This window comes from Giraffa tippelskirchi, chromosome 6 (assembly GCF_054371585.1).
Source record: "Giraffa tippelskirchi isolate mGirTip1 chromosome 6, T2T-mGirTip1v1.2.pri, whole genome shotgun sequence".
NCBI lineage: Eukaryota > Metazoa > Chordata > Mammalia > Artiodactyla > Giraffidae > Giraffa > Giraffa tippelskirchi.
The window spans coordinates 160,161,134-160,188,583 of NC_137280.1; the positions used below are offsets into that span (position 1 = coordinate 160,161,134).

A 27,450-nucleotide genomic window follows, 5' to 3' on the forward strand; every position below is an offset into this window, starting at 1 on the left:
AACTAGTTTGAATCAGCCCAGAAAATTATACAATTTACCTAGGATGTCTCCAGGGGCTTGACAACCCACATAGAAATAGTCTTAACAGTACACTTGAAGGCAGATATTTTAATGTAATAATCTACATGGTTGGTTGAAACTCTTCAACAAATCAAATCTATTTCAAACTATATAACAGTTGTGCTCATTTCACATGCTAGCAAGATAATGCTCAAAATCCTTCAAGCTGGCATCAATAGTATGTGCACTGAGAACTTCCAGATATACAAGCTGGATTTAGAAAAAGCAGAGAAACCAGATATCAAATTGCCATCATTAATTGGATCATCAAGAAAGCAAGGGAATTCCAGAAAAATATCTACTTCTGCTTCATTTACTGAATGAAAGCCTTTGACTCTGTGGATCACAACAGTTTAAAATTCAAGAGACAGGAATACCAGACTACCCTACCTGTCTCTGGAGAAACCTCTATGCAGGTCAAGAAGCAACAGTTAGAACCAGACATGGAACAACAAACTGGTACAAAATTGTGAAAGAAGTACATGATGGCTGTATATTGTCACCCTGCTTATTTAAATTATTTGCAGAGTACATCAGGCTTCCCTGGTGGCTCAGCTAGTAAAGAGTACATCATGTGAAATGTGGGGCTTGATGAATCACAAACTGGAATCAAGATTGCCAGGAGAAATATCGACAATTTCAGATATGCAAATGATACCACTCTGATGGCAGAAAACGAAAAACTAAAGAGCCTCTTGATGAGGGTGAAAGAGGAGAGTGCAAATGCTGGCTTAAAACTCAACATTCAAAAATCGAAGATCATGGTGTCTGGTCCCTTCATGGCAAATAGATGGGGAAAAAGTAGAAACAATGACAGATGTTATTTTCTTGGGCTCCAAAATCATTGTGGATGGTGACTACAGTCATGAAATTAAAAGACGCTTGCTCCTTGGAAGAAAAGCTATGACGAACCTAGATAGCATGTTAAAAAGCAGAGACATCACTTTGCTGACAAAGGACTGTATAATCAGAGCTATGGTTTTTCCAGTAGTCACATACAGATGTGAGAGTTGGACCGTAAAGAAGGCTGAGCACCAAAGAATTTATGCTTTCAAATTGTGGTGCTGGAGAAGACTTTTGAGCATTCCTTGGACAGCAAGGAGAGAAAACCAGTCAGTCCTAAAGGAAATCAACCCTGAATATTCATTGGAAGGACTGAGGCTGAAGCTGAAGCTCCAATACTTTGGCCATTTGATGCATAGAGCCAACTCTTTGGAAAAGACCTTGATTTTGGGAAAGACTGACAGCACGAGGAGAAAGGGATGAAAGAGGATGAGATGGTTGGATGGCATCACCAACTCAATGGACATGAGTTTGAGCAAACTCCAGGAGACAGTGAGGACAGGAAAGCCAGGCATGCTGCAGTCCATGGGGTCACAAAGAGTTGGACATGCCTTAGTAACTGAACAACAAGTCCCAAGCATGGATTTGCCTAATTTAGGTTTGTATCAAATAACTACTTGTACATTACTTTTGAAAAATAAGACGTTTTGGAACTCAAGAGGGTGTATGTGGCAGTGGCTACCATTTTGTCTTGAGAAGTTCTGTTGATGAATCTAGCCCAGATGGGTACAGAGGGATCTGTAGCCATGTCAGATGATAATCTAGATTCAACGTATACCTGGCAAAATCTAGCTATTCTGGTCTCAGTCATATCATGTACAAATTCTCAATATTGTTAACTAGTAAAATGAACAGTTTAATGGTCTTGTCCTCTTGTGCTTACCAACAATCCAAAAACAGATAAAATCTACCTTTGCTGAGACCAGGAGGCACTGGCACAGAATTTTTCTTTTGTAATTTCTCAGCCAATGTCACATTCATAATTCAGCCATGAGTCAGTTTTAAAATAAACTGAGTTACCGATGCAATCACTGCCCAGCACAAACACAATTACTTTGGTTGTATAAACCTAACTACCTAGATTTATATCCAATTTGCTCAGCTTCAAAAAGAACAGAAACCCAAGCTTAATACTGATGGTGAACAAGTATTCTATTTTGATGGACTTTTCTGTGCTTGCGAAGATTTTATTTGAAACTGGAGTCCTTCATTTTCTCTCACGTTAATAGCAGACAGTTGTCATATGAATACAGTCCATCAAAGCCTTCTGTTACCAGGAGCCACAGTAAAACAATAGTGGGTCAAGCAGCAAATAGCACCAAATTGCACAGAATGCCTTTGTCCCTGGCATTTTCTTGAGCAGAGACCAGCAATATATATGTGGTGTTCAGTTCAGGTCAGTTCAGTCGCTCAGTCGTGTCTGACTCTTTGTGACCTCATGAATCGCAGCACACCAGGCCTCCCTGTCCATCACCAACTCCCGGAGCTTACCCAATCTCATATCCATCGAGTCGGTGATGCCATCCAGCCATCTCCTACTCTGTCGTCCCCTTCTCCTCCTGCCCCCAATCCTTCCCAGCATCAGGGTCTTTTCAAATGAGTCAACTCTTCGCATCAGGTGGTCAAAGTGTTGGAGTTTCAGCTTCAACATCAGTTCTTCCAATGAACACCTAGGGCTGATCTCCGTTAGGATGGACTGGTTGGATCTCGTTGCAGTCCAAGGAACTCTCAAGAGTCTTCTCCAACACCACAGTTCAAAAGCATCAATTCTTCAGCACTCAGCTTTCTTCACAGTCCAACTCTCACATCCATACATGACTACTGGAAAAACCATAGCCTTGACTAGATGGACCTTCGTTGGCAAAGTAATGTCTCTGCTTTTAAATATGCTGTCTAAGTTGGTCACAACTTTCCTTCCAAGGAGTAAGCGTCTTTTAATTTCATGGCTGCAATCACCATCTGCAGTGATTTTGGAGCCCAGAAAAATAAAGTCTGACGCTGTTTCCACTGTTTCCCCATCTATTTGCCATAAAGTGATGGGACTAGATGCCAATGCCATGATCTTAGTTTTCTGAATGTTGAGCTTTAAGCCAACTTTTTCACTCTCCTCTTTCACTTTCATCAAGAGGCTTTTTAGTTCTTCTTCAGTTTCTGCCATAAGAGTGGTGTCATCTGCATATCTGAGGTTATTGATATTTCTCCCGGCAATCTTGATTCCAGCTTGTGCTTCTTCCAGCCCAGCATTTCTCATGATGTACTCTGCATATAAGTTAAATAAGTAGGGTGACAATATACAGCCTTGACGTACTCCGTTTCCTATTTGGAACCAGTCTATTGTTCCATGTCCAGTTCTAACTGTTTCCTGACCTGCATACAGATTTCTCAAGAGGCAGGTCAAGTAGACTGGTATGCCCATCTTATTCAGAATTTTCCACAGTTTATTGTGATCCACACAGTCAAAGGCTTTGGCATAGTCAATAGGGCAGAAATAGATGTTTTTCTGGAACTCTCTTGCTTTTTTGATGATCCACCAGATGTTGGCAATTGGATCTCTGGTTCCTCTGCCTTTTCTAAGTCCAGCTTGAACATCTGGAAGTTTACAGTTCACATATTGCTGAAGCCTGGCTTGGAGAATTTTGAGCATTAGTTTACTAGCATATGAGATGAGTGCAATTGTGTGGTAGTTTGAGCATTCTTTGGCATTGCCTTTCTTTGGGATTGGAATGAAAACTGACCTTTTCCAGTCCTGTGGCCACTGCTGAGTTTTCCAAATTTCCTGACATATCGAGTGCAGCACTTTCACAACATCATCTTTCAGGATTTGAAATAGCTCAACTGGAATTCCATCACCTCCACTAGCTTTGTTCATAGTGATGCTTCCTAAGGCCCACTTGATTTCACATTCCAGGATGTCTGGCTCTAGGTGAGTGATCACACCATTGTGATTATCTCAGTCATGAAGATCTTTTTCATATAGTTCTTCTGTGTATCCTTGCCACCTCTTCTTAATATCTTCTGCTTCTGTCAGGTCCATACCATTTCTGTCCTTTATTGAGCCCATCTTTGCATGAGATGTTGCCTTGGTATCTCTAATTTTCTTGAAAAGATCACTAGTCTTTCCCATTCCGTTGTTTTCCTCTATTTCTTTGCATTGATCGCTGAGGAAGGCTTTCTTATCTCTCCTTGTATTCTTTGGTACTCTGCATTCAAATGGGAATATCTTTCCTTTTCATGTCTCTTCTTTTCATAGCTATTTGTAAGGCCTCCTCAGACAGCCATTTTGCTTTTTTGCATTTCTTTTCCATGGGGACGGTCTTGATCCCTGTCTCCTGTACAGTGGAACCAACCTCCATCCATAGTTCATCATGCACTCTGTCTATCAGATCTAGTCCCTTAAATCTATTTCTCACTTCCACTGTATACTCATAAGGGATTTGATCTAGGTCATACCTGAATGGACTAGTGGTTTTCCCTACTTTCTTCAATTTAAGTCTGAATTTGGCAATAAGGAGTTCATGATCTGAGCCACAGTCAGCTCCAGGTCTTGTTCTTGCTGACTGTATAGAGCTTCTCCATCTTTGGCTGCAAAGAATATAATCAATCTGATTTTGGTGTTGACCATCTGGTGATGTCCACGTGTAGAGTCTTCTCTCGTGTTGTTGGAAGAGGGTGTTTGCTATGACCAGTGTGTTCTCTTGGGAAAACTCTATTAGCCTTTGCCCTGCTTCATTCTGTACTCCAAGGCCAAAGTTGCCTGTTACTCCAGGTGTTTCTTGACTTCCTACTTTTGCCTTCCAGTCCTCTTATCAAAGGTTAAAAAAAGACTGTGTGCTGTGCTGTGCTTAGTCGCTCAGTCATGACTGACTCTGTGACCCCACGGACTATAGCCTGCCCGGCTCCTCTGTCCATGGCGATTCTCCAGGAAAATTACTGGAGTGGGTTGTTATGCCCTCCTCCAGGGGATCTTCCCAACCCAGGGATCAAACCCAGGTCTCCCACATTGCAGGCAGATTCTTTATCATCTGAGCCACAAAGGAAGAGCAAGAATACTGGAGTAGGTGGCCTATCCCTTCTCCAGGGGATTTTCCTGATCCAGGAATTGAACCAGGGTCTCCTGCATTGCAGGTGGTTTCTTTACCAGCTGAGCTAACAGGGAAGCCCAGAAGAAGATTATATCCAAAGACAAAAACTGATATTCCAACTTGTTTAAGGTATTTTCTTCCATAGTTACATTAACTCATGAGGTCAAAAGCAAACACCCAAATTTATGTCTAAAATATATTTATGTTGTTGGAAGTACATTTGGTATACTAGTGATAATTGATAAAAAGCAAGAACTTGTAAATATGATTGGATGTAATACAAAATATAAGCCTTAAGTCAAAGTCAGTTACTCTGCAACAACAGGCCATTATACAATAACTATGATAGTTTTTTTCCTTATTTCATTCAAATAATTGAAGTTTTTGCAATACATTTATCATTTAGATTCATATAAACAAGCAATCCACTTCTTTTATTTTATTCGGAGTTCTACAGTCTTTGTTTAGAGGGAGAAGAAATTTGATGTAAGCAATTTAACTCCATTTTTTCCCAAAATAACAAAATAACATTTTTCACCTACAAAATCCCAAGGAGATTCTCCTTATAGAGTTATCTCATCCTATGCAACTTCTCCCATCTACTTTGTAGCTAGTGACAGTGTAACTGTCTAAGTATTCTAATGAATCACGATGGGAACCAAATTTAGCTGCAGTTCAGCTTTTCACTGTACTAACACTTTATTTTGAATTAATCAAAAATAAAAGTACAATCTGTTGTTCTGACCAAAGAGACACAAATAATTTACAAAGCTCAAAAAGCTAATTTTAATACTAAAAATAAATATAAATATATATTTAGTATTCATGTACATTCAGGTTATCCTAAAAAATAACATAGAAAACAATCTGCAAGATTTATTTCTTATATCTGTTATGCTCAGATCAGTTCACTTGTTCAGTCGTGTATGACTCTTTGTGACCCCAGAGACCGCAGCACACCAGGCTTTCCTGTCCATCACCAACTCCCAGAGCTGCTCAAATTCATGTCCACTGAGTTGGTGATGCCATCCAACCATCTCATCCTCTGTCATCCCCTTCTCCTCCTGCCTTCAATCTTTCCCAGCACCAAGGTCTTTTCCAATGAATCAGTTCTTCACATCAAGTGGCCAATGTATTGGACCTTCAGCTTCGGCATCAGTCCTTCTAGTGAATATTCAGGGTTGATTTCTTTTAGGATTGACTGGCTTGATCTCCTTGCCGTCCAAGGGACTCTCAAGAGACTTCTCCAAAAACACAGTTCAAAAGCATCAATTCTTTGGTGCTCAGCTTTCTTCATGGTCTAACTCTCATGTCCATACATGACTACAGGAAAAACTATAGCTTTGACTAGATGGACCTTTGTCGGTAAAATAATGTCTCTGCTTTTTAATACGCCGTCTAGTTTTGTCATGGGTTTTCTTTCAAGGAGCAAGCATCTTTTAATTTCATGGCTGCAGTCACCATCTGCAGTGATTTTGGAGCCCAAGAAAATAAAATCTGTCACTGTTTCCATTGTTTCCACATCTATTTGCCAAGAAATAATGGGACTGGATGCCATGATCTTCGTTTTTTGAATGCTGAATTTTAAGCCAGCTTTTTCACTCTCTTTCACTTTCATCAAGAGGCTCTTCAGTTTCTCTTCACTTTCTGCAATAAGGGAGGTGTCACCTGCATACCTGAGGTTATTGATATTTCTCCTTGCAGTCTTCATCCCAGCTTATGCTTCATCCAGTCCAGCATTTTGCATGATGTACTCTGCATATAAGTTAAATAAGCAAGGAGATAATATAAAACCTTGAAAGAAAGTGAAGTTGCTCAGTCGTGTCCAATTCTTTGCAACCCCGTGGACTGTAGGCTACCAGGCTACCCCGTCCATGGGATTTTCCAGGCAAGAATAATGGAGTGGGTTGCCATTTCTTTCTCCAGGGGATCTTCCCGACCCGGGCATCGAACCCAGGTCTCCTGCATTTTAGGCAGATATTTTACCATCTGAGCCACCAGGGAAGTCCTTTCTCAATTTCGAACCAGTCTGTTGTAATATGTCTGATTCTAACTGTTGCTTCTTGACCCACATGCAGATTTCTCAGGAGGCAGGTAAGGTGGTATGGTACTCCCATCTTTTTAAGAATCTTCCACAGTTTTTTGTGATCCACACAGTCAAAGGCTTTAGCATAGTCAATGAAGCAGAAGTAGATGCTTTTCTGGAATTCTCTTGCTTTTTTGATGATCCAACGGATGTTGGCAATTTGATCTCTGGTTCCTCTGCCTTTTCTAAATCCAGCTTGAAGATCTGTTTTGCTAAAGCTTGGAAGTAACAGGAAACTCATGAAAAAGTTCAATCTCATATAAAGTTTCTAATTTCATATTTAGGAAAAAGGAAAGTAAAGGCTCCACATTTTTTGCTACTTAACAAAATTCTGGAAATTCCGTCCCACATTTCAAAACAAAGGGAAAGAGGAAAGGAAGGGAGGGAGGGAGAGCATGAGAAGGGGAGGGAGGGAGGAAGTAAAACTGAAATTTTATCTACAGACACTGCCACAGGACTTTCCTGGTGGCAAGAATCTGCCTGCCAATGGAAGGCGCATGGGTTTGATCCCTAGGCTGAGAAGATTCCACGGAGCAACAAAGCCCATGCAGCCCAACTACTGAGCCCACATGGCACAACTACTGAAGCCTGTGCACCTGGAGCCTGTGCTCTGCAACAGGAGAAGCCAACGCAATAAGCCTGCCCACCAAAACCACAGAAGGCCCGAACAAAGCAACAGAGACTCCGTGCACCAAAAGTAAATAAATAAATAGTATTTAAAAAAAAAAAAAGGCTAGCACAAATTAGTAATCTATTTAGCACACTACTTCTGAAAACTAATGGGTATTATAGAAAAAGAGGAAAGGCTATTGTTCAAAAATTGGAGCCATTGTAAGGAAATTTACTTTCTTTATCAATAAATATTTATAGTGCCTTCAATGTGCCAAACACTGTTCTAGATACTGGTGAAATGACAGTGAACTGCATAAAAAAAATTTTTTTTTTAAAATTTCTCTCATAACAGAGAGAGGCAGGTAATTAATTAACTATATAAACTAAAATATACTGTAATGGTAAGTAGTAATAAAAGATATGAGAAAAATAAGCAAGGCATGGGATAGAGAAATGTGGGTAAGGAGACTTTTGTGACTAGGTTAATCATGGAAGGCTTCTCAGAAGAGATATCTTGTTTGTAGAGACCTGGGGGATGATGAGGAGACAGCCAAGTGTGAGTCTGAGGGAAGATAATTTCACAAGGAGGAAAGAAGAATACCAAGGTAGGAATTGTATCCTGATTCCTCTCATCTTCTGATCCACGTACCAGCCTTCTTTAGCACTACTGGTGCAATCAATTTTTATCAACTTTTCAATGATAATTTCTTGCTAAAGAAAGACTATATAAATGCAATCTCTTTTAATAATATTTATTTAAGGGCTGGAAAGGTTCTTGGGGATAAAATAGTTCATACTCTTATTTTACAGATGTGTAAACTAAGTCTTAGAAAGGCTACATGATTTCCCTGCTGTCACATAAATAGTTAATAGTAGAATCAGGAAAATCATGTACCCTTTCTAGGAATTCATTTCCACATCTGTAAAATAAGAGTATGAACCACTTTATCTCCAAGAGCCTTTCCAGCCCTTAAATAAATATTATTAAAAGAGAGTACATTTATAAAAGAGAACACAATGGAAACAGTGACAGACTTTATTTTCTTGGGCTCCAAAATCACTGCAGATGGTGACTACAGCCATGAAATTAAAAGACACTTGCTCCTTCAAGAAAAGCTATGACAAAACTAGAAAACATATTAAAAAGCAGAGACATTACTTTGCTAACAAAGGTTCGTCTAGTCAAGGCTATAGTTTTTCCAGTAGTCATGAATGGATGTGAGAGTTGGACTATAAAGAAAGCTGAGCACTGAAGAATTGATGCTTTTGAACTGTGGTGTTGGAGAAGACTCTTGAGAGTCCCTTGGATAGCTAGGAGATCAAACCAGTCAATCTTAAAGGAAATCAGCCCTAAATATTCACTGGAAGGACTGATGCTGAAGCTGAAGCTCCAAAACTTTGGGCACCTGATGTGAAGAGCTGACTCATTAGAAACGACCCTGATGCTGGGAAAGATTGAAGGTGGGAAGAGAAGAGGATGACAGAGGATGAGATGGTTGGATAACATTACCAACTTGATGGACATGAGTTTGAGCATACTCTGGGAAATGCTAAAGGACAGGGAAGCCTGGTGTGCTGCAGTCCATGGGGTCGCGAAGAGTCGGACACAACTGAGCGACTGAACAACAACAATATATATATACACATGTATATATAACAGAGAGGAGGGGGGTCTTTTATAAAACTAGTGAACAATAATAACTCTTCTAGGTCAGCCATTTTTCAAAACTCCCCATATTTCTTCAAATACTATACAAATCTCTTTGGTAAAGTTGTTTTGTCTCCCCTAATGGATTTCTTCAATAAATCTGCAGGGATCTCCTTCACATACTATTTTATAAGTGCAGATATGATTAAGCATGGTTCTTGCCAAATGGTTCCTGGTCTAAATTAGAAAGGAAGACAGAATATAAACATAGAGAAATCTGGTAATATGCTCACTTCATGCCTGGATAGTCCTACTGAATAATATGTAATTTTGACATAAGGTCTTAAGAAAGAAACTTTATGTTTACTGTAGAAATCTGAACATATTGTTGGCATGAAATAAATAATCAATATTGATAACAGCCAAAATTTAGGCAATGCGCTCTCAATTAAATACATTGGTCTCTGTTGATTGGCACATATCCCATTAATAAACATATTCTTAAGTACAATATTGGGTTTCCTATATTGTTGTACTTGTAACACATATAAACCCAAATTAGGACTTTAAAGGCTATTATCATTTGATCTATATTAATTCACCAATAATAGCAAGGTACACTGGTATACAGCATGGGAACATATAACTGGAGCAGTTGACTGTTCTTAAATACAGAGACTTCTTCCTAAAATTTGTTCTTGTCTTACATAAACAACATAAAAAGGAATTAAACCCTCACAGAAAGACAGCAATAAAAAAAAATGACCTGGTTTTCTGTGCCCAAGTTCCCAGTACTTCGCAGAGCATAAGTTACAAGTCTCAGCTTTTCCACCGTGCAATTCAGAGAATGTGGTGGGAACAGAATGCGAAGGCAACTCAGCTGGAAAATATCTTAGATGAAATATTTTTGTCGAGCACTTTTCTCATGTGAATTTGCCTCCAGTTTGGTGTATACCAGTCACCAGAACATGGCATTCATTTGACTTCATGTCTTGAGGCCTTTTTTTTTAAATCAACATATCGCTGCATAAGCCTGCAGAACAAAAGCAAAAACCAAAGCAACCATGTTTAACAGGAGCTGTATCTCTTATGAGATCAATAGACAAGAGTCAAATCTCAGTATCCTCAAAGGTCCTTTCCTGTGATAAAGTGGCAATAAGGAAAACTCCTTAAGGCTCTCTGCCTAGTTTGTTTTTTTTTTTCTCAACATCAGATTCATTATTACCAGCAAAGACATTTCTATTTTTTAAAGATACATGTCAAGTTTGATAGATTTTATTCAAAGTGAATAATAACAATCTAAATATTAAAAGCATGTTTTCCCCCAGATGTGCTGATGTCTCAATAGGTTCCTTTTTAAATCAAGGAAAACAAAGCACATACACTGCTTCTCAGATTTCCAACTTGTAAAACTGATGTCCTGGACAAAACAGCAGCTTATCCAGTAGGTGTCATCTTATCAAAAACATTTCATATACACACAAAAAGAAAGTTAAGAGACCATATGAAAATGTGATCATAGGAAAACAATCAATTTAGAAATTAATTAACTCCTTAAATGATGAAACAAACAAACAAAAAAAATTAGGTTACCTTGACCCTATTAAAAGTTTACATTCCAGAGCAGTGGTTCTCAATTGCACTCAGATTTAATTGTTCTGGGATAGGGGCCAGGTATCAGGAATTTTTTTTTAAGCTCCATAGGTGATTCTAATGTGCAGCCAGAAATGGGAATCAATGTACTACATCAATAAGAAAAACTAAAATGGAATATTAAATCTAACTCCAAATTATTTCTCAGAATATAGCAAGAAACCAAAAAGGAAAAAAAAAATTAAACTGTCTTTAAAATCTGTGTTCATCCAAATTGCCATTTAACTTTGAACACTAACCAGCAACCAACCATGTTTCTGTAGAGATGAATCTTCCCAAGCATGGCCAATCCGTTCCAGTTTACCACAATCTCATAAACCCCCTTTCACAGAGTACTAAAGAACTTTTTTCTCTCATTTGTTGCTGTTGTAGCTGGACTGACTCTGGACTGACAGATCACACAAGACACAGAGGAGATAATCATTAACTGCTCATTTATTATGATGATATTGGTACAAGCCTAGAAGCACTTCCTAAAAGATTAGCCTGCAAAAAGGAACAGTCATCCCTACTGAAAATTTGTTAAGATTTTACAATTACTTGAGATAACAAAATCTTTTGCTTGCTCAAAGATCCAGAATTTCTCATTTTTGTTGTTGTTGTTGTTCACTTGCTAAGGTGTATCTGACTCCTTGCAACCCCATGGACTGCAGCACACCAGGCTTCCCTGTCCTTCACTATCTCCCAGAGCTTGTTCAAACTCATGTCCATTGAATCGGTGAGGCCATCCAACCATCCCATCCTCTGTTGCTCCCTTCTCCTTCTGCCCTCAATCTTTCTCAACATCATGGTCTTTTCCAAAGAGTCGGCTCTTTGCATCAGGTGGCCAAAGTATTGGAGCTTCAGCTTCAGCATCAGTCCTTCCAGTGAATACTCAGGACTGATTTCTTCCAAGGCCAACTGTCAAAAGACCAAAAAGTGAGCGGTGGCCCAATTCCTGGAAATCTCCACCCCTTTCCCAAAAATAGTTGGAAAAATCCTCCCATTCATTAGCCTCTGAAATTACCCAGCCGATAAAAGCTAACCACACCGTATTTCAAGGTGGCACTCACCCTCTGCAATGGCCCACACTCCGTGTGAGGAGTGTGTTTCTCTCTGAATAAATCCACTTCTTACCTATCACCTTGTCTCTCACTAAATTCTTTCTGCAATGAGACATCAAGAACTTGAGCCTCTTTAGGTCCTGAAACCAGGTCTGTGATTTCAGTTGGAAGACCATGGACTTTGCCTGGGTTTGAGTCCCAACCACATGGGTTCAAGTCCCAATCTGAGGGAAACAGTTTCAGAACCATTACTATAAAACTTCTCACTACTACCTCCAGGTTGGGACACACAATTTTGAGGACGTTAGATCTCTGCACCTCCCTCTGCCTGGCGAAGCAGTAAAGGTATTATTTTCTACTTCACCCAAAACTGTCTCTGAGATTTAATTCAGTGTCAGGGTTCAGAGGCCAGATTTGGCTTTAATAATAACAATAACCTGATTAAAGGTCAAAAGGCCTGGATAGACACTTTCAAAAGAAGACATACAAATGGCCAACAGGCATATGAAACAATTATGAGGGAAATACAAATCAAAATGAAAAGTCACCACACATTAGGATGACTATTATTTTTTTAAAAAGAAAGGAAAAAAGGTTAGTGTTGATGAGGTGGAGGGATTTGAGAAAGTGGAGTTCTTATACACTGTCGGTGGGAACATGTGATAAAATGGTGCGGCCACTATGGAAAACAGACCTTCACTTCTGATAAAAAAAAAAAAAGCCTACAGTTTATGTGATCACAAAAAGAAAAGAAAAGAAAAAGTTGACTGGATCCAAACTTATTTTTTTATATCTAATTTTAGAATTTATAAGTAATATTTCTTCAATTTGGCCAGGAAATACATTGTCCACTGTTATTCCTTTTCCACACAGAAATAAGAATATTGGCTTTTCAATATGGGGTCCATGTGACCCATAAAGATAAGCTAGCATCAAAATCTATCTTCAGACAAAGATTACTATAATTAAATAGATGAGCACAATGAGGGGTGGTGAGAGGAAGCCTTAATTTTGAGTATTTGCCCATTTCCAACTTTAAATACTCTCATCATGGCAGAGTTCAAGCTGCAATGTGATGTCAACCAGCTAGCAAAATTCCTGAAAATGTAACAGTTGGCTCTGGTGAGTTGATACATGTGGACTTCAGCACACCACTGCCTAGTAATGTCTAGTTTATTTTACCTATTTCCTATGGTATTGGTGTTAAAAACTTGATCCCATTGAAGTAATCATTATCTCCTCACAAGTGTCAGAACATACTGAGATTACATTTTACAGGAGATACGATCTGGAAAAATTCTCCAGTCAAAATTTATACCCTTTATTTTATGCCATTTGCCCCACTTCTAGTCCCTCATAGGAATCATATCAGCAACATGATTCCTTTACTCTTAGGATAAATTTTAACTCCATGGTTTCAGTTTAAGCATGGTTTTCTGGTACAGTATGTCCCCTACATATGAACCTTCATGTTTCAAGCTTTCAAAGATGCAAACAGGCATTTACATGTCCAATCACATGTTAGTTCACATACCTGGTGCATGTTGTCACATGTGTGCATCCTCTATGAGAGGTTGTGCTTTTGCCTACTTTACTGTAATATTAAAAACATTTTCTTTATTTTTTATTTTTTATGTATTATTTGTATAAAAAGTATTAAAAACCTATTACAGTATATATCCAGTTGTGTTAGTTGGGTACCTAGGCTAACTTTGTTGGACTTATGAACAAATTGGACTTATGAAGACACTCTCGGAACAAAACTTGCTTGTATATAGGGGACTTACTGCATTATATTGTACCAAAAATTGTGAGATTTCTAGCCCTACCTCTGCAGCTTCAAGAATTTTGTAGCCCTGAGGGAACAGCCACAAAGCCCACGTATACATTTAGATTTCAGTTCAGTCAGTCAGTGTATCTGACTGTGTGTGACCCCATGGACTGCAGCACACCAGGCTTCCCTGTCCATCACCAACTCCTGGAGCTTGCTCAAACTCATGTCCATCAAGTCAGTGATGCCATCCAACCATCTCATCCTCTGTCATCCCCTTATCCTCCTGCTTTCTATCTTTCCCAGCATCAAGGTATTTTCCAATAAGTCAGTTCTATGCATCAGGTGGCCAAAGTATTGGAGCTTCAGCTTCAGCATCAATCCTTCCAATGAATATTCAGGACTGATTTCCTTTAGGATGGACTGGTTTGATCCCCTTGCAGTCCAAGGAACTCTCAAGAGTCTTCTCCAACAATACAGTTCGAAAGCATCAATACTTTGGTGCTCAGCTTTCTTTATGATCCAACTCTCATGTCAATACATGACTACTGGAAAAACTATAGCTTTGAATATACAGACCTTTGTCGGTAAAGAAATGTCTCTGCTTTTTAATATGCTGTCTAGGTTTGTCATGGCTTTTCTTCCAAGGAGCAAGTGTATCTTTTAATTTTATGGCTGCAGTCACCATCTGCAGTGATTATGAAGCTCAGGAAAATAAAGTCTGTCACTGTTTCCATTGTTTCTCATCTATTTGCCATGAAGTGATGAGACTGGATGCCATGATCTTTGTTTTTTGCATGTTGAGTTTTAAGCCAGCTTTTTCACTCTCCTCTTTCACTTATGTAGCCTCTTTCACTTAAAGAGGCTCTTTAGGTCCTCTTCGCTGTCTGCCATTAGGGTGGTGTCATATGCATATCTGAGGTTATTGATATTTCTCCCTGCAATCTTTCTTCCAGCTTGTGCTTCATTCAGCCTGGCATTTCATCTGATGTACTCTGCGTATAAGTTAAATAAGCAGGGTGACAATATACAGCCTTGATGTACTCCTTTCCCAATTTGGAACCAGTCTTTTGTTCCATGTCTGGTTCTAACTGTTGCTTCTTGACCTGCATACAGGTTTCTCAGGAGGCAGGTCAGAGGGTCTGGTATTCCCATCTCTTTATGAATTTTCCACAGTTTGTTGTGATCCATACAGTCAAAGGCTTTAGTGTAGTCAATGAAGCAGAAGTAGATGTTTTTGTCAAATTGTCTTGCTTCTTCTATGAGTCCATGGATGTTGGCAATTTGATTTCTGGTTCCTCTGCCTCTTCTAAATCCAGCTTGAACATCTGGAAGTTCTTGGTTCACGTACTGTTGAAGTCTAGCTTGGAGAATTTTGAGCATTACTTTGCTAGTGTGTGAGATGAGTGCAATTGTGCAGTAGTTTGAACATTTTTTGACATTGTCTTTCTTTGGGATTGGAGTGAAAACTGACCTTTTCCAGGCCTGTGGCCACTGCTGAGTTTTCCAAATTTGCTGGCATAGTGAGTGCAGCACTTTCACAGCATCATCTTTTAGGATTTGAAATAGCTCAACTGGAATTCTATCACCTCCACTAGCTTTGTTCATTCATAGTGGTGCTTCTTACGGCCCACTTGACTTCATGTTCCAGGATGTCTGACTCTAGGTGACTGATCACACTATCGTGATTATATGGTCGTGTCAACCAGAGGTAATTTCTAATGCTGGGTCTACGGGGCAAAGTCTGGAGAGATTCTTGGTTGTCACAACTAGAGACATACTACTGGTATCTACTGTTGAGTTCTTCAAATTTGCTGGCATACTGAGTGCAGCACTTTCACAGCATCATCTTTTAGGTTTTAAAATATATACAGAGCACCATTAATGAACAAGGTACTCTCCATCAAGAAAAGGTAGTGCTATTCTCATGGTGGAAAGTGCTGGAATGTCATTTAAGAATCTCTCATTAGGAAATGGCAACCCACTCCAGTATTCTGGCCTGGAGAATCCCAGGGACGGGGGAGCCTGGTGGGCTGCCATCTATGGGGTCGCACAGAGTCGGACACAACTGAAGCGACTTAGCAGCAGCAGCATTAGGAATTACAAATGACAGAAGGATATTCTATAACATAAATTACAATACAGATAAATCATATTTAATGTTAATCAATAACTGTTTGTCTATATAAATATTATGTGTTTATATGATAAAATAAGCCATATTTTTAATAAATTGTTTTGGAAGTCAGGAAAGAATTCTTTGGATTGTCTGCAAGTTCAGCCCATTCTCAGTAATGGAGGAACCCCAAGAAATGGAGAAGACAAAAGAGGAACATTTAATATTTATTAGTTTATGAGGTTTAGTTGTAATTAGTCACTCTATTGATCTTTCAATGTACTTTTCTGAGTCCAAGAGGAGTACAAAAACTGGGAGGTAAGAAGAGAAAGGTGTTTTTGCCTGGTTGTTAGATAACTTCTTGGCCATTTTTTCCCTACCAAATACAACTAGTCATGGTAGGAGTGTATCATTCATCTAGTAAAACAGGAAAGAAATAATGAAGGAAGAGATTACCACTCAACTGTATATGAAATAACGATGAATTTATTGCCCAGGCTAAGAAAGGGCAAAACATAGTCTTTTGAACAAAGCAAAACTTTGATCTTGCATTGGGTTTGGAGGAAACATGGGGTTCAGGGATTGGCTGAATTTTAAAAATGGAGTATATAAGTATTGACTGATTTTCAGTGTGGAGTTTAGTGACTGGCTGGTTTTCAAAAGTGTAGGTAGCAGGGCAAGAATGTTACTGAATATTTGGGAAGAATTTATAACTAGTTTTGTAGTACTTTGTCAACAACTTGGGACTGCTACTGCTGCTGCTAAGTCGCTTCAGTCGTGTCCGACTCTGTGTGACCCCATAGACGGCAGCCCACCAGGCTCCGCCATCCCTGGGATTCTCCAAGCAAGAATGCTGGAGTGGGTTGCCATTTCCTTCTCCAGTGCATGAAAGGGAAAAGCGAAAGTGAAGTCGCTCAGTCGTGTCCGACTCTTAGCGACGCCATGGACTGAAGCCTGCCAGGCTCCTCTGTCCATGAGATTTTCCAGGCAAGAGTCCTGGAGTGGGGTGCCATTGCCCTCTCCCAACTTGGGACTAAGACCCCAAAAAAACTCATTCTTTTACTTCCTTTGAGAAATTTGAAGAATAAAAATATTTTAGTCTCAGAAAAAAATCAGGAATGGTGATACAGTCAAGTGTAGAATTTCTTATAGATGATACCTTCCTAATGCATTTAATCAGAAAATACATATTGTCTTAAGGAATTAATTTTTACTTCATTAATAAATGCAATTACTATTTACTAATATAATAATGCATTATGTTTTATATTGAGTTAATCATCAAATCTCTAACAGTTCAACTATTGATTAAGTCTAACTTTCATGGTGAGAGAATAAATCTGATCTGAACAACTAAAAATGCTAAAATATGAATTACTGCACATGATAGTTGGAGAAATTTTTATGTTCCATGATTATCTACTGCTACTGCTGCTAAGTCACTTCAGTCGTGTCTGACTCTGTGTGACCCCATGGACGGCAGCCCACCAGGCTCCCCCGTCCCTGGGATTCTCCAGGGAAGAATACTGGAGTGGGTTGCCATTTCCTTCTCCAATGCATGAAAGTCAAAAGTGAAAGTGAAGTTGCTCAGTCATGTCTGACTCTGAGCGACCCCATGGACAGCAGCCTACCAGGCTCCTCCGTCCATGGGATTTTCCAGGCAAGAGTACTGGAGTGGGGTGCCATTGCCTTCTCCTCCATGATTATCTACTTTCTTTTTTTTTTTTTTTGCTTAACAAATCCTTTTTTTTTTTTCTTTTTTTTTTTTTTAATAAATTTATTTATTTTAGTTGGGGGCTAATTACTTTACAATATTGTAATAGTTTTTGCCATACATTGACATGAATCAGCCATGGGTTTACATGTGTTCCCCTTCCTGGGCCCCCCACCCACCTCCCTCCCCATCCCATCCCTCTGGGTCATCCCATTGCCCCGGCCCTGAGCCCTTGTCTCATGCATCGAACATGGAATGGCGTTCTGTTTCACATACGATAATATACATGTTTCAATGCTACTTTCAATAATAGAAATTTAGGAGTCAGCTGGATCTGCTCAAAATCTAACTCTGTCATTTACTAGATGTGTAACTGTAGAAAAATTAGTCACTTTTGTTATTAACAAAATATAGCAATAACTTACAATGTTGTGAGAAGCAATATGCAAAAAAAAAATGCCTACATTCATATAGAATACACTGTTAAATTATAAACATAAATGTAATGTGAGAAAAGTAAATGATAATGTTCTATGTCATTGCATCTACAAAAATTGCTGCTGAATAATAATAATGATAGTAACAAATTTAACAATAATAAGAAAATTATTTAAATCCTGAATTAGTTTTTGCAATGTATTTCTGTCATTTTTATATGTAGTCTTTATCTTTATGTTCTCCTCAACTGACTTTACAAGTTGAGATGTAAGTTTTATCACTTTCAGGACACTTAATGATTTCCATCTATGGCTTAATTACACCTAATTTATGAGACCCACATTTATTAAGAATAGTAATAACATTTTCATTTTCTATTTCCACAAAGTGGTCAGAGAAAATATAATAAAATATTCAAACCCTTGCACTAATTGCTAAGGACAGCAATAGTGCCAAATTCAAATCTCTAGCCAGGAGGCAACAGCGCCAATGCAATTCTCAAACTATCTAATTGTCAACTCAAGTGTGAATGATGCTATTTCTTGTGGAAGAGATGCTGTACTAATATAGTAGTCATTTGCCACATGGGGCTATTTAAAATTAAATTTAAGATAATCACCATAAATAAATTTTAAGTTCAATTTCTCAGTCTCACTAGCCATACTTCAAGTTATCAATAGCTACATGTGGCTAATGGCTACGACACTGGACAATGTAGAGAATATTTCCAACAACACAGAAAAACTTCAGTTAGCACTGGTCTAGACACCTTTCCTGTGTAATGTTTAAAAATGCAAATATTTTCTGAATCCTGTCAATTCTTCTCTCATTATATTTCATTCCTTTCTCTCCATGCTCACAACTATTTATCACTTTCCAAGTTCAGGATTCTCATGATTTAGCTTTTATAATAATCTATAAATAGTCTCACTGTTTCTAGTCTTTATCCAGCCTATTACACAAACTTGATTAATTTTTCCAAAGCAGTGGCTTTTTCCTCACCAAAAAACTTCAGAATCTTCACATTGACTATAGTATTGTTGTTGTTGTTGTTTAGTTACTAAGTCATGTCCAACTCTTTGCAACTCCATAAACTGTAGCCTGCCAGGTTCCTCCATCCATGGGATTTCCCAGGCAAGAATACTGGAATGGGTAGCCATTCCCTTCTCCAGGGGATCTTCCTGACCCAGGGATCGAACCCTCATCTTCTGCATTGGCAGGTGGATTCTTTGCCACTGAAGCACCATGGAGCCCTGACTATAGTATTCTTGCCATAAAAAGTGTTTAGTTCCAAAGGCTCTTCCACCAACTGGTTTCATTCCTTCTCCTACAAAGGGATTCCCAAAACTATAGAGGTCCTCTTTCCATCACAAATACCAGCTCATTATTCCCTAGCTATGCTTTGCCAGTTTCCACTTTTGCTCGAGATTTTATTCCCCACACTTAAATGTTATACATAATCTTATCATATCCAGTTTAAGCCTCATTTCATCTTTATAGTTGAATCTGACTGCCTCACAACTGACTAATAATCCATGTTAGTGCTCTCTCCTCTATAACTCTGATAGACCGCATTGACTATCATATTTTATAACGTTCATCATAACTACTGTTTGTTACCTTTAAGGAGTTTACAATTTGCTTTCTAGAGAATTATATATCCACAAACAGTAGCCAAGATCTATGAGAGTTTTTTGTATACCCTATGCCATTTCCCTCACATCTTTTATGAAGTATAGCTTATGAAATAATAGACTCAGATTTTATCTAGAAAAGGATGATAAAATGTAGAGAAAACAATATTTCTTGAGCATAAATCTGGGTCTTCATAAACTTCAAGATTAAATCTTATTCGATTCATTTTACAGATGAGATTCAGAGAAGCTAAGTAAATTGTTCAAGGTTAAAGCTAAGAAATAGAAAATCAGAGATTTTAAAACAAAGCAACATCGAAAGTTCATCATCTGTAGCTCAACGACATAGCTCCTTCAAGAAAGGACCTATGCTTTTTCCTTCAGAGCCTTAGTTTGAAAAAGTACTCATGGTACATAATTAAAAGTTACTTCTATGATTTCTATCTTCTTCTGTCCTTTAAAACGTGATCACAAGGACAAGTTTTACCCTTCTCATTGGACTGAAAGTTAGGCAGTCTCAGGGCTGTCTAATCACCTGTTGGTAAAAGAAATTCCTTTTAACCTTCCCAGGTGACAGATGACACAGTGGTAAAGAAACCGCCTGCCTGTGCAAGAGACACAAGAGACACGGGTTTGACCCCTAGGTTGGGGAGGTCCCCTGGGCTAGGAAATGGCAACCCATTCTAGTATTCTTGTCTGGAAAGTTCCATAGACAGAGGACCCTGGTGGGCTACAGTCCGTGGAGTCGCAAAGAATCAGATTGAGGACACACACACACACGGTCACGTTAGCCCTTCATTCAGAAATTACGATATTTAATCCAATACATTAATTAACCTTTCAAACTTCATTCACAAGTAAGACTCTCCCCACTGCTCTCCAGCAAGGCCTGGTGGCAGATAGGCCACCTGCCTCCAAGAGTGAGATGTGGTCTATTTATTCTCTCTTTCCCTTATCTTTCTTTTTCCTCCCTTACTCAATAGCTGCTGTCTCTTGACTTTCCAGGATCAAACGTGGGGTGAGAGGAAGGAGAGGTAAAGGAGATAGGAAAATTTTTCCCTCACTGAATTATCATGAAAAGGTTCCATGAAATGCTCTCTAGGCCTGGCAGACTCTTTCTTTCATGGGTGTTCTTGCAGATTCTTCAGCGACTTTCATGCTGGGCACCTGCAAATGCAATTCCCCTGACTATGCTAGTGCTGGCTGCTCCTAATCATTGTGTAGCCTCTGATCTTAGTGGCGTACCTCTTAGCCTCTTACTCTAGAGTCCCCTCACCCTGATACACCATCTTCTTTTGCTGATTCCCTGTTTAAATGACTTCAGGCTATATTCCTACTTCATCTTCCCCATGACTGCTATTCATGTACTCTGGCCCTCTAACTGAGGCACAGATAGAAACTTTGCAGATGTGGTCTTTTTCCCTTAAAGCCTGCTTTAACTTACTTGGGCATTAATCAGACATTTTTCCGCCTGGTTCCCAGTTGTGAGGAACATACAGCTAGTTCTCGGAGCTGAGCCTCTCTCAACAAGTTTCCAAATCACTCCCGTGTCAAGGAGGAATGATACTCAAAGCACTCCCAGTTCTCTCCAGAAATGTTATCCACAAAATCCTGCTTTGTCCCTGCTTTCTTGGTTCCTCAACATGGATTTCAGAGTCATCTCCCTGTTTCTCAGACAGGGCATCAAAATCATAGTTCATTCATGAACGTAGCTCCAATGTCTTCATGCCTCAGCCAACTAAGAGAGGAAGAGTCCCATCTCAGCATCCTGTGTGCATATTAAAGGACCATTAACTTGGAATATAATCTCTGTCATGGGTGATAGATTATATTGATCACAAAGTGACCAGTTTTGCTTTAAAATATCCATTTTCTCTATACCTACTAACTCTGCATCCTTTCAGTTTCCAGTTAATTTTTTTCCACGATGACATCATTTCTTCAGTTTTCTCATCACTCTATATATCACTTTCAGAATCTACCAAGTACTAAATTATATAGTGTTTTAATTTCCATCTCAAGTATCACTCTTGGCTTTTTCCTTCTTTTCATTTTTCTCTTTTTATCTAGGAAATATTGTTCAGTAATATTCCTCACTTCCACCCATTTTGAGTCAGAATGACAAAAAGCAGATATTGCTTTCCCTCTATCTTTGATTCCAGACAAATTGCTAGTCTTACTGCAAGTAGTAATCTTCACTCATCCAGTTGTCTTTCACAAACAGAGCAAAGCAGAATCTGCTCCTAAGTTAAACAAAAAGCAGAAATCAGAATGTCAAATTATAATTGGCATATTCCAGACATAATCAATATTGCCTTTTGCAAGTTCCTCCCACAGTTAAAGCAAATCCTGGTTAGTGCTGGCCAAATCTTGACTAATTTGGCTTCAAGTTATTACCATACTTAATATCTCAGAATCAACACTGATGACTAAGATAAAGTGAACTACAAGAAATGATCAGTCTTCAATGCAAAAACTTTTTCACTTTGTGCCAACTGTTGCGGGTGCACCTGTTTTATGTTCAGAGTGGGAAGAAAATCAAAAAAGACGTGGCCAATTTTGAAAGAGACACAATGTTTTCAATGTCTCAAAATAGCTCAAATACATAGCATTGCTTCTACTACTTATTCAAACTACAAGGCTGATTAAGCACATGCATAGTGCAGGCATGCAAATAAAAAATTACCTACTCAAGTCCCACCTTCCTCTCCGAGGTTCCAGTTCCTTATCTAAGAATTGATATTGCACCAAGTAGAGGCAGAGAGAAACCAGCAGTTCAGGGTTACATACAGGGAAGCAATCAGTATTTCTGGTATTGCATTTGTGAATGGCTCTAGAAATAATCCAACCCAGCCCCTATTTTTCAGAGAGAGACCTCCAGTCTTAGTTCAAGTACACTGCACTGGCTAAGCTAACAAAACAATACAATAAAATCACTGTGATTTGAATCCTAGGAAACTGAGAAGAAATTGAATTTATATTAACTGCTGCTGCTAAGTCGCTTCAGTCATGTCCGACTCTGTGCGACCCCATAGATGGCAGCCCACCAGGCTCCACCATCCCTGGGATTCTCCAGGCAAGAATACTGGAGTGGGTTGCCATTTCCTTCTCCAATGCATGAAAGTGAAAAGTGAAAGTGAAGTTGCTCAGTCGTGTCTGACTCTTCGTGACCCCATAGACTGCAGCCTCCCAGGCTCCTCAGTCCATGGGATTTTCCAGGCAAGAGTACTGGCGTGGGTTGCCATTGCCTTCTCCTTATATTAACTAGAGTCAGATTTTTACCAAAGTCATAATTCGAGGACCATGAAAGGGCTCAGAAAGGGTGATAAGAAGATATGTCAAAGGATTTTTAATACGAGTAAACCAATATTGATTGGAAAACCCTCACTGGGGAAGTGGAAATATGGAGAGTCACAATCTAGATTCATTCCTTCAAGCAACTTTGTGGGTACCATAGGTTCTATCAGGATTCAAGACAAAATACACGGTGAAATGCACGGGTGAAAACCGAAACTCACATCTGTGCAGAATCAGGTATAGACTGTGAGGGACAAGATGAGAGTCAGGACAAGAATCAACCCTTAATGGATGAGCGTGCTGTAATGAGACTGACGGTGATTCATAACTGAGCATAAATCCCTAGGAGGAAAAGATATCCGGGGTTTCAGTACAAATAGCTAAAGACTCAAACCAAGTTCAAGACTCAAAGTTTGTACCAAAGAAGTAAAGTACAGTAAGCGGATTGAAATCCAGGTGGGTAAAGTTCCATAAATCCAAAGAAGATCCTAATCTCCCATTAAGCAAAACAGTGAAGAATGCAATGATGTAGTACTTCATTGAAGAGTGAATCTACGTTATGTTGTATGGATATTTTTCTCCTGATCAAAAATTTTATTTCATTTAATATCCAAGGGTAGATTTTTTTTAAGTTGGAACAATGACATTTTAAATAATTTACCAATAGTTTCTATAACTATTAGGTCATACTTTTTGGAGCAACTTATCTACAAATTACATTCCAAATCAATACAATGCAATACAAAAATAATTTTTAAAAAACTATCTGGAACAAGTTAACAAGGATACAAAAATGAAGAAAACATAGAACTTGCCCTCACAGAACTCAGTGTGACACTGAAAATACTCAAGCAATTAAAAATGTGGTTATTGTTAAGAAATGAATGCTATGAGAGTACTACAATGGGAATTCAATCTAATGTGTGGAGTCAGGAGAGGTGTCCTTGACACAGTGATATCTCAGCTGAGATCTAGAGAGGGAACAAAAGTTTTCCAGGTAGAGATTTGAAAATGTGTGGGGTTTTTTTTTAGGCTATCACCATGACTGGAGAGGTTCAACTGGCATTCACAGGAATTAACTACCCACTGACCAAACTGTGAGAAATAACACATCATTGTTTTAAGCCATTCAGTTTTGGGGTATTTTGTTGTTTTGCTTTCACATGGCCTAGTCAAGGAGCTGATGAGCTAAAAATGGCCTTCCAATCATCCTGACACACTACTGACATCAAAGCCTGATTTTCTACACTTTTTCAGACTAAAAACTATAAGGGTCCATGATTGGACCCTGCATTTAATTATTTTGTTGCTACAGTAATGGAGGGTGCTATCAGCATTTAGTGAATGGGGCACAGGGCTGCTATGTACCTTGCATGATGTGAGATTATTCAGCAACTCTTTTGACTTCAGAATATCATGCCAGACAGTCAATCAGGGGGAAAATCTGAGCCTACAACTTAATTTCCTTTTACATGTAAACACAAGGTATGCTTTACACTGTTTTGATCTCAGGGATATTTGAGGAATGTAACTACTATGGAAAGTGAGAGAAGATTGCATTTTATTTTGTTTGAAAGTGTACCTGTAGTTGTTCATCATTCTGAAAAATCACATCACTGACAGCAACACCACTCATGGTATATGGGCTGCTGGTATAACACAACTCTGTCAGTTTGCATTTGTGCCATCAAATCCACAGGGATTCTTCAAACAGGGGCACACATCTGACGACCTCATTATATCTTCCACTGTCGCTTTGCCAGAACATTTACAGATGGGAATACATACTGTTTTAATATTCATCTTTTTATTTATTTTTATTTTATACACAAGTTGCATTATTGATTTTATATTATCTGTGGAGCTTATTTCAGGAAAGTAGAGGTGACATTACCAAATATTTTATAAAAAGAGAACTTTGACTTGGAGACAATCGAGCTTGGAAAGAAAAACATATCCACTGTAGCCCATCAAATTCTTGTGGGCATTTTAAAATGTTGCCTTTTTAAAAGAAGATGATACCTTTGCATCCAATAGACAATTCCTTTGGATTGAGTTAAAATGTCTGATGTTTGCAGGCAATCATAATGCATACAGTTACTGAGTGCCATACATATGTTTCATAGCTTGAGTAAATTTCTCAACAGTTTGGCCCCATTTCACTCCCAAACCAAGGTCAGAATCACTTGTATAAGATATCTCTGGTCACTACTGCATCCCAATCTTACTCCACCATGGTTTCAGTTGATTCTTCTGTGGAACATCAAAATTGTCTTCTTTGAATTCAAACATGGATCAGCATCAGGACTAGATTCTGTGCATTTAAGTTCCCTGAATTAACTTTTCTTGCTTTTCCTTAAGTTATTTCATTTTCCATCTTTACTAATGGCTTTATTATCAATTATCCCTATAAAATTCTAAGCAATATATCCCTTGTATCTTGAATTTTCTGACACTCTTACACTTTCTACACTGCTCTCTACACAGTCTTCTGAGTCTTTCCTGGTCTCTTTCCTGGTCACTAAATCTTAACTCAGTGAGTTTCTAAAGCAGGTATGTATCTCCTGATTATTTTGCCTCCTCCTACAAAAAATACCTGTAAATAGCAGGCCATGTAGAGTTCTGTTGAATTTTGTTATGTCAGACTCATCCAGAAAAAAAAAAAGTGGGAGCTTTTGTATAACCTTGAGTTTTTTATAATTTAGGCAAATCACTTAACCTATACTTGCCTTAATATCTTGATATGTTAACTGAGGTTAATAAGAGAAAATTAATCTTAGAGTTGTGAGAATAAAATGAACTAATACAAATTAAGCAATTAAAACAGTGTTTACACATAGTGAACACTATATATTATTACTACACACAATTTCGGAAGTTATACTTTACAGTTTAGTTCGGTGTTTAAAGGCAATAATTTTAACTATACTTAGTAAAACACGCTAATTCTCACTTAATTAGGAATTTTGCTGATTACACAAATACAAACATACATTATAAAATTCTAGAGCCCCCCAACCCCCACCAGGAGACATAGAAGAATCTGGCCTCTTTCCAAACAGAATTTGCTTCAATACCAGCAGCCTGGGTGAAGCGGTCGGCAACAGTCACTAAGCAGACACTGCCTTGGCCCTTAGCATTCATTGGGCTTTTGGCCCAACTAAGGCACTGTAAGCCCTCCAATTTGGCAGCAGCATCTTAAGTTCACTCCAGGTTACATGAAATGAAAAACCATCCACCGAGCTTTCTAGAAGCTTTGTTCTCTTGGGAAAATGACTCATCATTCAGGCAGTGGTTCTGTTCATGCCAAATTACCATAGACTTAAAAGCCCAGAGAAGGTAAGAAATCAGTTTAAGGTCTTATCAGCATGAAAATTAATCAGGATTCAATTCTCCCTACTAGCTCTCAAATTTGTACTTTAATTAGGCTGGTGAGGAAGAACCAGACAATAAACTGAAACCAGTCATGAACCTCATTTCATTAAGCCCCTGGCAAGCTTCCTTATTAACTGCCTACCCAATGTCCCTTTCTTGACTGATAAGCTCGTCCAGTTATGCAAATGTCCAAAATAGAATTCTAATTGTATGGTTGGAGTCCCTAGATCATATACAACATTTCATTCTGAGATTCTCAGAAAAGAAACAGGTGTGTCCCAAGTAGTTGGTTGTGACATTGAAGATTGAGTATGAGAAGGAACCATGAACACTGCAAAAACAAGAGGACTTGATTCACCAAGAGACAGATAGTTTAAGGACGTACCGGATCCAGTGTTTCCACCATGGGCACTGGGAGAACTTTGGCCTTCAGATAAAGCTGGGCTGAGGGAGAAACACAAGAATGGGTTTCAGCAATAGTAGAATGGCCAATAAAGAGACAGTGGGGGCCAGACAGCAGTCATGGTTTTCAGTAACTGTTTGGAGGTGAAAGATGCTTTTCCAAGCCTTTGGAAAGGAAATTCGGGGCCTAGGCAGTAGAACAAAGAAACATAAGAATTCAAAGCACAGTGAATGAAAAGATTCTGTTCTTACACTCGTCCCTTTTCTCTCTCCCCTCAGTGTCTCTCATTCCTTAACAGGTCTTGATATAAAATTGCATTTTTGTATGACTTGTGAAATTTGTATTTCTGTCACTCACTAGAAAACAGATTAAATTGCTTTGGTTTGGGGGTTTGGGAATTTTCTTTCTTGTTTTGACTAATGATTATTGGCCCACCATAGAAAAAAAGATACTCATTACTTTGAGCAGCAACTTTGCTAAAGCAGTAAATTGTATAGCAGAGTAACCAGCTTTTTAAAAGAGCATTCAATTTATCTGAAGAAGTGAAATACCATCTTGTATGGTTTGAAGAGGTGAATTTGTGGTACACATATAATATCTGACTAATGGAAACATGGATACTGTACATAATTAAAAGAAGATCACTCTTTTAAGCATACAAATTGCACAACAGCA

At 38.7% G+C, this 27,450-nt stretch overlaps 1 long non-coding RNA gene across 1 annotated transcript in view; it reads right to left on the bottom strand.

Moving 5' to 3' along the window:
- LOC145511511 (uncharacterized) overlaps positions 1–27,450 on the bottom strand; it is a 533,216-nt gene that overhangs the window by 495,214 nt on the left and 10,552 nt on the right. The window contains exons 5-9 of the long non-coding RNA XR_014057910.1: positions 26,758–26,816; positions 23,219–23,339; positions 21,582–21,943; positions 21,145–21,468; positions 10,098–10,364 (exon numbers count right to left, since the gene is read on the bottom strand). This is a non-coding gene — a long non-coding RNA (uncharacterized LOC145511511). The remainder of the gene's footprint in view (positions 1–10,097; positions 10,365–21,144; positions 21,469–21,581; positions 21,944–23,218; positions 23,340–26,757; positions 26,817–27,450) is intronic.